This window comes from Mixophyes fleayi, chromosome 3 (assembly GCF_038048845.1).
Source record: "Mixophyes fleayi isolate aMixFle1 chromosome 3, aMixFle1.hap1, whole genome shotgun sequence".
Taxonomy (NCBI): Eukaryota; Metazoa; Chordata; class Amphibia; order Anura; family Limnodynastidae; genus Mixophyes; species Mixophyes fleayi.
In genome coordinates, this window is record NC_134404.1 from 132705561 (window position 1) to 132715560 (window position 10000).

At 47.3% G+C, this 10000-nt stretch overlaps 4 non-coding genes and 44 pseudogenes across 4 annotated transcripts; all 48 read right to left on the reverse strand.

Moving 5' to 3' along the window:
• Positions 1 to 64: 64 nt before the first annotated feature.
• Positions 65 to 183, reverse strand: LOC142146042 (5S ribosomal RNA; annotated as a pseudogene).
• An 83-nt stretch (positions 184 to 266) lies between these two features.
• On the reverse strand, positions 267 to 385 carry LOC142146339 (5S ribosomal RNA). Its single transcript, XR_012689956.1, has one exon. It is a non-coding gene; the product is annotated as a 5S ribosomal RNA (ribosomal RNA).
• Positions 386 to 468: 83 nt separating this feature from the next.
• Positions 469 to 587, reverse strand: LOC142145479 (5S ribosomal RNA; annotated as a pseudogene).
• A 273-nt stretch (positions 588 to 860) lies between these two features.
• LOC142145695 (5S ribosomal RNA) lies at positions 861 to 979 on the reverse strand (annotated as a pseudogene).
• Positions 980 to 1053: 74 nt separating this feature from the next.
• Positions 1054 to 1172, reverse strand: LOC142145245 (5S ribosomal RNA; annotated as a pseudogene).
• A 72-nt stretch (positions 1173 to 1244) lies between these two features.
• On the reverse strand, positions 1245 to 1363 carry LOC142147184 (5S ribosomal RNA). Its single transcript, XR_012690339.1, has one exon. It is a non-coding gene; the product is annotated as a 5S ribosomal RNA (ribosomal RNA).
• Positions 1364 to 1435: 72 nt separating this feature from the next.
• LOC142145885 (5S ribosomal RNA) lies at positions 1436 to 1554 on the reverse strand (annotated as a pseudogene).
• Positions 1555 to 1626: 72 nt separating this feature from the next.
• LOC142146795 (5S ribosomal RNA) lies at positions 1627 to 1745 on the reverse strand (annotated as a pseudogene).
• An 82-nt stretch (positions 1746 to 1827) lies between these two features.
• Positions 1828 to 1946, reverse strand: LOC142147800 (5S ribosomal RNA; annotated as a pseudogene).
• Positions 1947 to 2028: 82 nt separating this feature from the next.
• Positions 2029 to 2147, reverse strand: LOC142145916 (5S ribosomal RNA; annotated as a pseudogene).
• An 87-nt stretch (positions 2148 to 2234) lies between these two features.
• LOC142146181 (5S ribosomal RNA) lies at positions 2235 to 2353 on the reverse strand (annotated as a pseudogene).
• Positions 2354 to 2424: 71 nt separating this feature from the next.
• Positions 2425 to 2543, reverse strand: LOC142146189 (5S ribosomal RNA; annotated as a pseudogene).
• Positions 2544 to 2813: 270 nt separating this feature from the next.
• On the reverse strand, positions 2814 to 2932 carry LOC142145910 (5S ribosomal RNA; annotated as a pseudogene).
• Positions 2933 to 3014: 82 nt separating this feature from the next.
• On the reverse strand, positions 3015 to 3133 carry LOC142146211 (5S ribosomal RNA). Its single transcript, XR_012689942.1, has one exon. It is a non-coding gene; the product is annotated as a 5S ribosomal RNA (ribosomal RNA).
• Positions 3134 to 3218: 85 nt separating this feature from the next.
• LOC142145927 (5S ribosomal RNA) lies at positions 3219 to 3337 on the reverse strand (annotated as a pseudogene).
• Positions 3338 to 3419: 82 nt separating this feature from the next.
• On the reverse strand, positions 3420 to 3538 carry LOC142145980 (5S ribosomal RNA; annotated as a pseudogene).
• A 72-nt stretch (positions 3539 to 3610) lies between these two features.
• On the reverse strand, positions 3611 to 3729 carry LOC142146410 (5S ribosomal RNA; annotated as a pseudogene).
• An 82-nt stretch (positions 3730 to 3811) lies between these two features.
• On the reverse strand, positions 3812 to 3930 carry LOC142146074 (5S ribosomal RNA; annotated as a pseudogene).
• Positions 3931 to 4002: 72 nt separating this feature from the next.
• LOC142145887 (5S ribosomal RNA) lies at positions 4003 to 4121 on the reverse strand (annotated as a pseudogene).
• Positions 4122 to 4193: 72 nt separating this feature from the next.
• LOC142146604 (5S ribosomal RNA) lies at positions 4194 to 4312 on the reverse strand (annotated as a pseudogene).
• Positions 4313 to 4394: 82 nt separating this feature from the next.
• On the reverse strand, positions 4395 to 4513 carry LOC142145747 (5S ribosomal RNA; annotated as a pseudogene).
• Positions 4514 to 4595: 82 nt separating this feature from the next.
• On the reverse strand, positions 4596 to 4714 carry LOC142147887 (5S ribosomal RNA; annotated as a pseudogene).
• Positions 4715 to 4796: 82 nt separating this feature from the next.
• On the reverse strand, positions 4797 to 4915 carry LOC142146226 (5S ribosomal RNA; annotated as a pseudogene).
• A 73-nt stretch (positions 4916 to 4988) lies between these two features.
• Positions 4989 to 5107, reverse strand: LOC142146281 (5S ribosomal RNA; annotated as a pseudogene).
• An 81-nt stretch (positions 5108 to 5188) lies between these two features.
• Positions 5189 to 5307, reverse strand: LOC142146713 (5S ribosomal RNA; annotated as a pseudogene).
• An 82-nt stretch (positions 5308 to 5389) lies between these two features.
• Positions 5390 to 5508, reverse strand: LOC142145748 (5S ribosomal RNA; annotated as a pseudogene).
• An 82-nt stretch (positions 5509 to 5590) lies between these two features.
• LOC142145521 (5S ribosomal RNA) lies at positions 5591 to 5709 on the reverse strand (annotated as a pseudogene).
• Positions 5710 to 5808: 99 nt separating this feature from the next.
• Positions 5809 to 5927, reverse strand: LOC142146817 (5S ribosomal RNA; annotated as a pseudogene).
• Positions 5928 to 6010: 83 nt separating this feature from the next.
• Positions 6011 to 6129, reverse strand: LOC142146581 (5S ribosomal RNA; annotated as a pseudogene).
• Positions 6130 to 6203: 74 nt separating this feature from the next.
• Positions 6204 to 6322, reverse strand: LOC142145246 (5S ribosomal RNA; annotated as a pseudogene).
• Positions 6323 to 6394: 72 nt separating this feature from the next.
• LOC142147511 (5S ribosomal RNA) lies at positions 6395 to 6513 on the reverse strand. The gene has a single exon (XR_012690655.1). It is a non-coding gene; the product is annotated as a 5S ribosomal RNA (ribosomal RNA).
• Positions 6514 to 6585: 72 nt separating this feature from the next.
• LOC142145888 (5S ribosomal RNA) lies at positions 6586 to 6704 on the reverse strand (annotated as a pseudogene).
• A 72-nt stretch (positions 6705 to 6776) lies between these two features.
• On the reverse strand, positions 6777 to 6895 carry LOC142146747 (5S ribosomal RNA; annotated as a pseudogene).
• Positions 6896 to 6977: 82 nt separating this feature from the next.
• On the reverse strand, positions 6978 to 7096 carry LOC142147802 (5S ribosomal RNA; annotated as a pseudogene).
• Positions 7097 to 7178: 82 nt separating this feature from the next.
• LOC142145917 (5S ribosomal RNA) lies at positions 7179 to 7297 on the reverse strand (annotated as a pseudogene).
• Positions 7298 to 7384: 87 nt separating this feature from the next.
• LOC142146182 (5S ribosomal RNA) lies at positions 7385 to 7503 on the reverse strand (annotated as a pseudogene).
• Positions 7504 to 7574: 71 nt separating this feature from the next.
• On the reverse strand, positions 7575 to 7693 carry LOC142146190 (5S ribosomal RNA; annotated as a pseudogene).
• Positions 7694 to 7963: 270 nt separating this feature from the next.
• On the reverse strand, positions 7964 to 8082 carry LOC142146208 (5S ribosomal RNA; annotated as a pseudogene).
• Positions 8083 to 8164: 82 nt separating this feature from the next.
• LOC142147878 (5S ribosomal RNA) lies at positions 8165 to 8283 on the reverse strand (annotated as a pseudogene).
• Positions 8284 to 8368: 85 nt separating this feature from the next.
• LOC142145928 (5S ribosomal RNA) lies at positions 8369 to 8487 on the reverse strand (annotated as a pseudogene).
• An 82-nt stretch (positions 8488 to 8569) lies between these two features.
• On the reverse strand, positions 8570 to 8688 carry LOC142145981 (5S ribosomal RNA; annotated as a pseudogene).
• Positions 8689 to 8760: 72 nt separating this feature from the next.
• On the reverse strand, positions 8761 to 8879 carry LOC142146411 (5S ribosomal RNA; annotated as a pseudogene).
• Positions 8880 to 8961: 82 nt separating this feature from the next.
• On the reverse strand, positions 8962 to 9080 carry LOC142146075 (5S ribosomal RNA; annotated as a pseudogene).
• A 72-nt stretch (positions 9081 to 9152) lies between these two features.
• LOC142145889 (5S ribosomal RNA) lies at positions 9153 to 9271 on the reverse strand (annotated as a pseudogene).
• Positions 9272 to 9343: 72 nt separating this feature from the next.
• LOC142146606 (5S ribosomal RNA) lies at positions 9344 to 9462 on the reverse strand (annotated as a pseudogene).
• An 82-nt stretch (positions 9463 to 9544) lies between these two features.
• LOC142145749 (5S ribosomal RNA) lies at positions 9545 to 9663 on the reverse strand (annotated as a pseudogene).
• Positions 9664 to 9745: 82 nt separating this feature from the next.
• LOC142147888 (5S ribosomal RNA) lies at positions 9746 to 9864 on the reverse strand (annotated as a pseudogene).
• Positions 9865 to 9946: 82 nt separating this feature from the next.
• LOC142146227 (5S ribosomal RNA) overlaps positions 9947 to 10000 on the reverse strand; it is a 119-nt pseudogene continuing 65 nt past the window's right edge.

A 10000-nucleotide genomic window follows, 5' to 3' on the forward strand; every position in this document is an offset into this window, starting at 1 on the left:
TACATGTCTTATACATCTCAAAACCAGCATTGAAGGAAGCAAGAACAAAAGAGAGAAAAAAAAAGGCCTATGGCACCTGGTATTCCCAGGTGGTCTCCCATCCAGGTACTAACGAGGCCTGCCCCTGCTTAGCTTCCAAGATCAGATGAGATTGGGCTTGTTCAGGGTGGTGTGGCTGTAGGTGTTGGCTGCTTACAGACCTACATCTCTTATACATCTCAAAACCAGCATTGAAGGAAGCAAGAACAAGAGAGAGAGAAAAAAAAAGCCTACAGCACCTGGTATTCCCAGGTGGTCTCCCATCCAAGTACTAACCAGGCCCGGCCCTGCTTAGCTTCCAAGATCAGGCGAGATTGGGCTTGTTCAGGGTGGTGTGGCTGTAGGTATTGGCTGCCCACTGACCTACATGTCTTATACATCTCAAAACCAGCATTGAAGGAAGCAAGAACAAGAGAGAGAGAAAAAAAAGACCTACGGCACCTGGTATTCCTGGGTGGTCTCCCATCCAAGTACTAAGCAGACCCAGCCCTGCTTAGCTTCCAAGATCAGATGAGATTGGTCTTGTTCAGGGTGGTGTGGCTGTAGGTATTGGTTCCCTCCTGACCTACATCTCTTATACATCTCAAAACCAGCATTGAAGGAAGCAAGAACAAGAGAGAGAAAAAAAAATGCCTATGGCACCTGGTATTTCCAGGTGGTCTCCCATCTAAGTACTAACCAGGCCCGGCCCTGCTTAGCTTCTAAGATCAGACGAGATTGTTCTTGTTTAGGTTGGTGTGGCTGTAGGTATTGGTTGCCTACTGACCTACATCTCAAAACCAGCATTGAAGGAAGCAAGAACAAGAGAGAGAAAAAAAAAAGGCCTACAGCACCTGGTATTCCCAGGTGGTCTCCCATCCAAGTACTAACCAGGACCGGCGCTGCTTAGCTTCCAAGATCAGGCAAGATTGGGCTTGTTCAGGGTGGTGTGGCTGTAGGTATTTGTTGCCTACTGACCTACATCTCAAAACCTGCATTGAAGGAAGCAAGAACAAGAGAGAGAAAAAAAAAAAAGGCCTACAGCACCTGAAATTCCCAGGTGTTCTCCCATCCAAGTACTAACCAGGCCCGGCCCTGCTTAGCTTCCAAGATCAGGCGAGATTGGGCTTGTTCAGGGTGGTGTGGCTGTAGGTATTTGTTGCCTACTGACCTACATCTCAAAACCAGCATTAAAGGAAGCAAGAACAAGAGAGAGAAAAAAAAAAGGCCTACAGCACCTGGAATTCCCAGGTGGTCTCCCATCCAAGTACTAACCAGGCCCGGCCCTGCTTAGCTTCCAAGATCAGACGAGATTGGGCTTGTTCAGGGTGGTGTGGCTGTAGGTATTTGTTGCCTACTGACCTACATCTCAATACCAGCATTAAAGGAAGCAAGAACAAGAGAGAGAAATAAAAAAGGCCTACAGCACCTGGAATTCCCAGCTGGTCTCCCATCCAAGTACTAACCAGGCCCGGCCCTGCTTAGCTTCCAAGACCAGCCAAGATTGGGCTTGTTCAGTGTGGTGTGGCCGTAGGTATTTGTTGCCTACTGACCTACATCTCAAAACCAGCATTGAAGGAAGCAAGAATAAGAGAGAGAAAAAAAAAAGGCTTACAGCACCTGGAATTCCCAGGTGGTCTCCCATCCAGGTACTAACCAGGCCCGCCTCTGATTAGCTTCCAAGATCAAATTAGATTGGGCTTGCTCCGGGTGATGTGGCCGTGGGTATTGGTTGCCTACTGATCTACATCTCTTATACATCTCAAAACCAGCATTGAAGGAAGCAAGAACAAGAGAGAGAAAAAAAAATGCCTACGGCACCTGGTATTCCCAGGTGGTCTCCCATCCAAGTACTAATCAGGCCCAGCCCTGCTTAGCTTCCAAGATCAGGCGAGATTGGGCTTGTTCAGGGTGGTGTGGCTGTAGGTATTGGTTATCTACTGACCTACATCTCTTATTCATCTCAAAACCAGCATTGAAGGAAGCAAGAACAAGAGAGAGAAAAAAAAATGCCTACAGCACCTTGTATTCCCAGGTGGTCTACCATCCAAGTACTAACCAGGCCCGGCCCTGCTTAGCTTCCAAGACTAGATGAGATTGGGCTTGTTCAGGGTGGTGTGGCTGTAGATATTGGTTATCTACTGACCTACATCTCTTATTCATCTCAAAACCAGCATTGAAGGAAGCAAGAACAAGAGAGAGAAAAAAAAATGCCTATGGTACGGCACCTGGTATTCCCAGGTGGTCTCCCATCCAAGTACTAACCAGGCCTGGCCCTGCTTAGCTTCCAAGACCAGGCGAGATTGGGCTTGTTCAGGGTGGTGTGGCTGTAGCTATTTGTTGCCTACTGACCTACATCTCAAAACCAGCATTGAAGGAAGCAAGAACAAGAGAGAGAAAAAAAAAGGCTTACAGCACCTCGAATTCCCAGGTGGTCTCCCATCCAAGTACTAACCAAGCCCGACCCTGCTTAGCATCCAAGATCAGTCAAGATTGGGCTTGTTCAGGGTGGTGTGGCTGTAGGTATTGGTTGCCTACTGACCTACATCTCTTATACATCTCAAAATCAGCATTGAAGGAAGCAAGAACAGGAGAGAGAAAAAAAAGGCCTATGGCACCTGGTATTCCCAGGTGGTCTCCCATCTAAGTACTAACCAGGCCCGGCCCTACTTAGCTTCCAAGATCAGGCTTGTTCAGGGTGATGTGGCTGTGGGTATTGGTTGCTTACTGATCTACATCTCTTATACATCTCAAAACCAGCATTGAAGGAAGCAAGAACAAGAGAGAGAAAAAAAGGCCTATGGCACCTGGTATTCCCAGGTGGTCTCCCATCCAGGTACTAACCAGGCCCGCCACTGCTTAGCTTCCAAAATCAGACGAGATTGGGCTTGTTCAGGGTGGTGTGGCCTTGGGTATTGGTTGCCTTCTGACCTACATCTCTTATACATCTCAAAACCAGCATTGAAGGAAGCAAGAACAAGAGAGAGACAAAAAAAGGCCTACGGCACCTGGTATTCCCAGGTGGTCTCCCATCCAAGTACTAACCAGGCCCAGCCCTGCTTAGCTTCCAAGATCAGACGAGATTGGGCTTGTTCAGAGTGGTGTGGCTGTAGGTATTTGTTGCTTACAGACCTACATCTCTTATACATCTCAAAACCAGCATTGAAGGAAGCAAGAACAAGAGAGAGAGAAAAAAAAAATGCCTACAGCACCTGATATTCCCAGGTGGTCTCCCATCCAAGTACTAACCAGGCCTGGCCCTGCTTAGCTTCCAAGATCAGACGACATTGGGCTTGTTCAGGGTGGTGTGGTTGTAGGTATTGGTTGTCTACTGACCTACATGACTTATATACCTCAAAACCAGCATTGAAGGAAGCAAGAACAAGAAAGAGAAAAAAAAAGGCCTATGGCACCTGGTACTCCCAGGTGGTCTCCCATCCAGGTACTAACCAGGCCCATCCCTGCTTAGCTTCAGAGATCAGACGAGATTGGGCTTGTTCAGGGTGGTGTGGCTGCAGGTATTTTGTTGCCTACTGACCTACATCTCAAAACCAGCATTGAAGGAAGTAAGAACAAGAGAGAGAAAAAAAAAAGCCTATGGCACCTGTTATTCTCAGGTGGTCTCCCATCCAAGTATTAACCAGGCCTGGCCCTGCTTAGCTTCCAAGATCAGACGAGATTTGGCTTGTTCAGGGTGGTGTGGCCGTGGGTATTGGTTATCTACTGACCTACATCTCTTATACATCTAAAAACCAGCATTGAAGGAAGCAAGAACAAGAGAGAGAAAAAAAATAGAATACAGCACCTGTTATTCTCAGGTGGTCTCCCATCCAAGTATTAACCAGACCCAGCCCTGCTTAGCTTCCAAGATCAGGCGAGATTGGGCTTGTTCAGGGTGGTGTGGCTGTAGGTATTTGTTGCTTACTGACCTACATCTCAATACCAGCATTAAAGGAAGCAAGAACAAGAGAGAGAAATAAAAAAGGCCTACAGCACCTGGAATTCCCAGCTGGTCTCCCATCCAAGTACTAACCAGGCCCGGCCCTGCTTAGCTTCCAAGACCAGCCAAGATTGGGCTTGTTCAGTGTGGTGTGGCCGTAGGTATTTGTTGCCTACTGACCTACATCTCAAAACCAGCATTGAAGGAAGCAAGAATAAGAGAGAGAAAAAAAAAAGGCTTACAGCACCTGGAATTCCCAGGTGGTCTCCCATCCAGGTACTAACCAGGCCCGCCCCTGATTAGCTTCCAAGATCAAATTAGATTGGGCTTGCTCCGGGTGATGTGGCCGTGGGTATTGGTTGCCTACTGATCTACATCTCTTATACATCTCAAAACCAGCATTGAAGGAAGCAAGAACAAGAGAGAGAAAAAAAAATGCCTACAGCACCTTGTATTCCCAGGTGGTCTACCATCCAAGTACTAACCAGGCCCGGCCCTGCTTAGCTTCCAAGACTAGATGAGATTGGGCTTGTTCAGGGTGGTGTGGCTGTAGGTATTGGTTGCCTCCTGACCTACATTTCTTATACATCTCAAAACCAGCATTGAAGGAAGCAAGAACAAGAGAGAGAAAAAAAAATGCCTACGGCACCTGGTATTCCCAGGTGGTCTCCCATCCAAGTACTAATCAGGCCCGGCCCTGCTTAGCTTCCAAGATCAGGCGAGATTGGGCTTGTTCAGGGTGGTGTGGCTGTAGGTATTGGTTATCTACTGACCTACATCTCTTATTCATCTCAAAACCAGCATTGAAGGAAGCAAGAACAAGAGAGAGAAAAAAAAATGCCTACAGCACCTTGTATTCCCAGGTGGTCTACCATCCAAGTACTAACCAGGCCTGGCCCTGCTTAGCTTCCAAGACTAGATGAGATTGGGCTTGTTCAGGGTGGTGTGGCTGTAGGTATTGGTTGACTACTGACCTACATCTCAAAACCAGCATTGAAGGAAGCAAGAACAAGAGAGAGAAAAAAAAAAAGGCTTACAGCACCTCGAATTCCCAGGTGGTCTCCCATCCAAGTACTAACCAAGCCCGGCCCTGCTTAGCATCCAAGATCAGTCAAGATTGGGCTTGTTCAGGGTGGTGTGGCTGTAGGTATTGGTTGCCTACTGACCTACATCTCTTATACATCTCAAAATCAGCATTGAAGGAAGCAAGAACAGGAGAGAGAAAAAAAATGCCTATGGCACCTGGTACTCCCAGGTGGTCTCCCATCTAAGTACTAACCAGGCCCGGCCCTACTTAGCTTCCAAGATCAGGCAAGATTGGGCTTGTTCAGGGTGATGTGGCTGTGGGTATTGGTTGCCTACTGATCTACATCTCTTATACATCTCAAAACCAGCATTGAAGGAAGCAAGAACAAGAGAGAGAAAAAAAAATGCCTACAGCACCTTGTATTCCCAGGTGGTCTACCATCCAAGTACTAACCAGGCCCGGCCCTGCTTAGCTTCCAAGACTAGATGAGATTGGGCTTGTTCAGGGTGGTGTGGCTGTAGGTATTGGTTGCCTCCTGACCTACATCTCTTATACATCTCAAAACCAGCATTGAAGGAAGCAAGAACAAGAGAGAGAAAAAAAAAGGCCTACAGCACCTGGTATTCCCAGGTGGTCTCCCTTCCAAGTACTAACCAGGCCCAGCCCTGCTTAGCTTCCAAGATCAGACAAGATTGTTCTTGTTCAGGGTGGTGTGGCTGTAGGTATTGGTTTCCTGCTGACCTACTGACCTACTGACCTACATCTCTTATACATCTCAAAACCAGCATTGAAGGAAGCAAGAACAAGAGAGAGAAAAAAAAAAGGCTTACAGCACCTCGAATTCCTAGGTGGTCTCCCATCCAAGTACTAACCAAGCCTGGCCCTGCTTAGCTTCCAAGATCAGTCAAGATTGGGCTTGTTCAGGGTGCTGTGGCTGTACGTATTTGTTGCCAACTGATCTACATCTCTTATACATCTCAAAACCAGCATTGAAGGAAGCAAGAACAAGAGAGAGAAAAAAAAAAGGCCTACGGCACCTGGTATTCCCAGGTGGTCTCCCATCCAATTACTAACCACGCCTGGCCCTGCTTAGCTTCCAAGATCAGGCAAGATTGGGCTTGTTCAGGGTGGTGTGGCTGTAGGTATTTGTTGCCTACTGACCTACATCTCAAAACCTGCATTGAAGGAAGCAAGAACAAGAGAGAGAAAAAAAAAAAAGGCCTACAGCACCTGAAATTCCCAGGTGTTCTCCCATCCAAGTACTAACCAGGCCCGGCCCTGCTTAGCTTCCAAGATCAGGCGAGATTGGGCTTGTTCAGGGTGGTGTGGCTGTAGGTATTTGTTGCCTACTGACCTACATCTCAAAACCAGCATTAAAGGAAGCAAGAACAAGAGAGAGAAAAAAAAAAGGCCTACAGCACCTGGAATTCCCAGGTGGCCTCCCATCCAAGTACTAACCAGGCCCGGCCCTGCTTAGCTTCCAAGATCAGGCGAGATTGGGCTTGTTCAGGGTGGTGTGGCTGTAGGTATTTGTTGCCTACTGACCTACATCTCAATACCAGCATTAAAGGAAGCAAGAACAAGAGAGAGAAATAAAAAAGGCCTACAGCACCTGGAATTCCCAGCTGGTCTCCCATCCAAGTACTAACCAGGCCCGGCCCTGCTTAGCTTCCAAGACCAGCCAAGATTGGGCTTGTTCAGTGTGGTGTGGCCGTAGGTATTTGTTGTCTACTGACCTACATCTCAAAACCAGCATTGAAGGAAGCAAGAATAAGAGAGAGAAAAAAAAAAGGCTTACAGCACCTGGAATTCCCAGGTGGTCTCCCATCCAGGTACTAACCAGGCCCGTCTCTGATTAGCTTCCAAGATCAAATTAGATTGGGCTTGCTCCGGGTGATGTGGCCGTGGGTATTGGTTGCCTACTGATCTACATCTCTTATACATCTCAAAACCAGCATTGAAGGAAGCAAGAACAAGAGAGAGAAAAAAAAATGCCTACGGCACCTGGTATTCCCAGGTGGTCTCCCATCCAAGTACTAATCAGGCCCAGCCCTGCTTAGCTTCCAAGATCAGGCGAGATTGGGCTTGTTCAGGGTGGTGTGGCTGTAGGTATTGGTTATCTACTGACCTACATCTCTTATTCATCTCAAAACCAGCATTGAAGGAAGCAAGAACAAGAGAGAGAAAAAAAAATGCCTACAGCACCTTGTATTCCCAGGTGGTCTACCATCCAAGTACTAACCAGGCCCGGCCCTGCTTAGCTTCCAAGACTAGATGAGATTGGGCTTGTTCAGGGTGGTGTGGCTGTAGATATTGGTTATCTACTGACCTACATCTCTTATTCATCTCAAAACCAGCATTGAAGGAAGCAAGAACAAGAGAGAGAAAAAAAAATGCCTATGGTACGGCACCTGGTATTCCCAGGTGGTCTCCCATCCAAGTACTAACCAGGCCTGGCCCTGCTTAGCTTCCAAGACCAGGCGAGATTGGGCTTGTTCAGGGTGGTGTGGCTGTAGCTATTTGTTGCCTACTGACCTACATCTCAAAACCAGCATTGAAGGAAGCAAGAACAAGAGAGAGAAAAAAAAAGGCTTACAGCACCTCGAATTCCCAGGTGGTCTCCCATCCAAGTACTAACCAAGCCCGACCCTGCTTAGCATCCAAGATCAGTCAAGATTGGGCTTGTTCAGGGTGGTGTGGCTGTAGGTATTGGTTGCCTACTGACCTATATCTCTTATACATCTCAAAATCAGCATTGAAGGAAGCAAGAACAGGAGAGAGAAAAAAAAGGCCTATGGCACCTGGTATTCCCAGGTGGTCTCCCATCTAAGTACTAACCAGGCCCGGCCCTACTTAGCTTCCAAGATCAGGCTTGTTCAGGGTGATGTGGCTGTGGGTATTGGTTGCTTACTGATCTACATCTCTTATACATCTCAAAACCAGCATTGAAGGAAGCAAGAACAAGAGAGAGAAAAAAAGGCCTATGGCACCTGGTATTCCCAGGTGGTCTCCCATACAGGTACTAACCAGGCCCGCCACTGCTTAGCTTCCAAAATCAGACGAGATTGGGCTTGTTCAGGGTGGTGTGGCCTTGGGTATTGGTTGCCTTCTGACCTACATCTCTTATACATCTCAAAACCAGCATTGAAGGAAGCAAGAACAAGAGAGAGACAAAAAAAGGCCTACGGCACCTGGTATTCCCAGGTGGTCTCTCATCCAAGTACTAACCAGGCCCAGCCCTGCTTAGCTTCCAAGATCAGACGAGATTGGGCTTGTTCAGAGTGGTGTGGCTGTAGGTATTTGTTGCTTACAGACCTACATCTCTTATACATCTCAAAACCAGCATTGAAGGAAGCAAGAACAAGAGAGAGAGAAAAAAAAAATGCCTACAGCACCTGATATTCCCAGGTGGTCTCCCATCCAAGTACTAACCAGGCCTGGCCCTGCTTAGCTTCCAAGATCAGACGACATTGGGCTTGTTCAGGGTGGTGTGGTTGTAGGTATTGGTTGTCTACTGACCTACATGACTTATATACCTCAAAACCAGCATTGAAGGAAGCAAGAACAAGAAAGAGAAAAAAAAAGGCCTATGGCACCTGGTACTCCCAGGTGGTCTCCCATCCAGGTACTAACCAGGCCCATCCCTGCTTAGCTTCAGAGATCAGACGAGATTGGGCTTGTTCAGGGTGGTGTGGCTGCAGGTATTTTGTTGCCTACTGACCTACATCTCAAAACCAGCATTGAAGGAAGTAAGAACAAGAGAGAGAAAAAAAAAAGCCTATGGCACCTGTTATTCTCAGGTGGTCTCCCATCCAAGTATTAACCAGGCCTGGCCCTGCTTAGCTTCCAAGATCAGACGAGATTTGGCTTGTTCAGGGTGGTGTGGCCGTGGGTATTGGTAATCTACTGACCTACATCTCTTATACATCTAAAAACCAGCATTGAAGGAAGCAAGAACAAGAGAGAGAAAAAAAATAGAATACAGCACCTGTTATTCTCAGGTGGTCTCCCATCCAAGTATTAACCAGACCCAGCCCTGCTTAGCTTCCAAGATCAGGCGAGATTGGGCTTGTTCAGGGTGGTGTGGCTGTAGGTATTTGTTGCTTACTGACCTACATCTCAATACCAGCATTAAAGGAAGCAAGAACAAGAGAGAGAAATAAAAAAGGCCTACAGCACCTGGAATTCCCAGCTGGTCTCCCATCCAAGTACTAACCAGGCCCGGCCCTGCTTAGCTTCCAAGACCAGCCAAGATTGGGCTTGTTCAGTGTGGTGTGGCCGTAGGTATTTGTTGCCTACTGACCTACATCTCAAAACCAGCATTGAAGGAAGCAAGAATAAGAGAGAGAAAAAAAAAAGGCTTACAGCACCTGGAATTCCCAGGTGGTCTCCCATCCAGGTACTAACCAGGCCCGCCCCTGATTAGCTTCCAAGATCAAATTAGATTGGGCTTGCTCCGGGTGATGTGGCCGTGGGTATTGGTTGCCTACTGATCTACATCTCTTATACATCTCAAAACCAGCATTGAAGGAAGCAAGAACAAGAGAGAGAAAAAAAAATGCCTACAGCACCTTGTATTCCCAGGTGGTCTACCATCCAAGTACTAACCAGGCCCGGCCCTGCTTAGCTTCCAAGACTAGATGAGATTGGGCTTGTTCAGGGTGGTGTGGCTGTAGGTATTGGTTGCCTCCTGACCTACATTTCTTATACATCTCAAAACCAGCATTGAAGGAAGCAAGAACAAGAGAGAGAAAAAAAAATGCCTACGGCACCTGGTATTCCCAGGTGGTCTCCCATCCAAGTACTAATCAGGCCCGGCCCTGCTTAGCTTCCAAGATCAGGCGAGATTGGGCTTGTTCAGGGTGGTGTGGCTGTAGGTATTGGTTATCTACTGACCTACATCTCTTATTCATCTCAAAACCAGCATTGAAGGAAGCAAGAACAAGAGAGAGAAAAAAAAATGCCTACAGCACCTTGTATTCCCAGGTGGTCTACCATCCAAGTACTAACCAGGC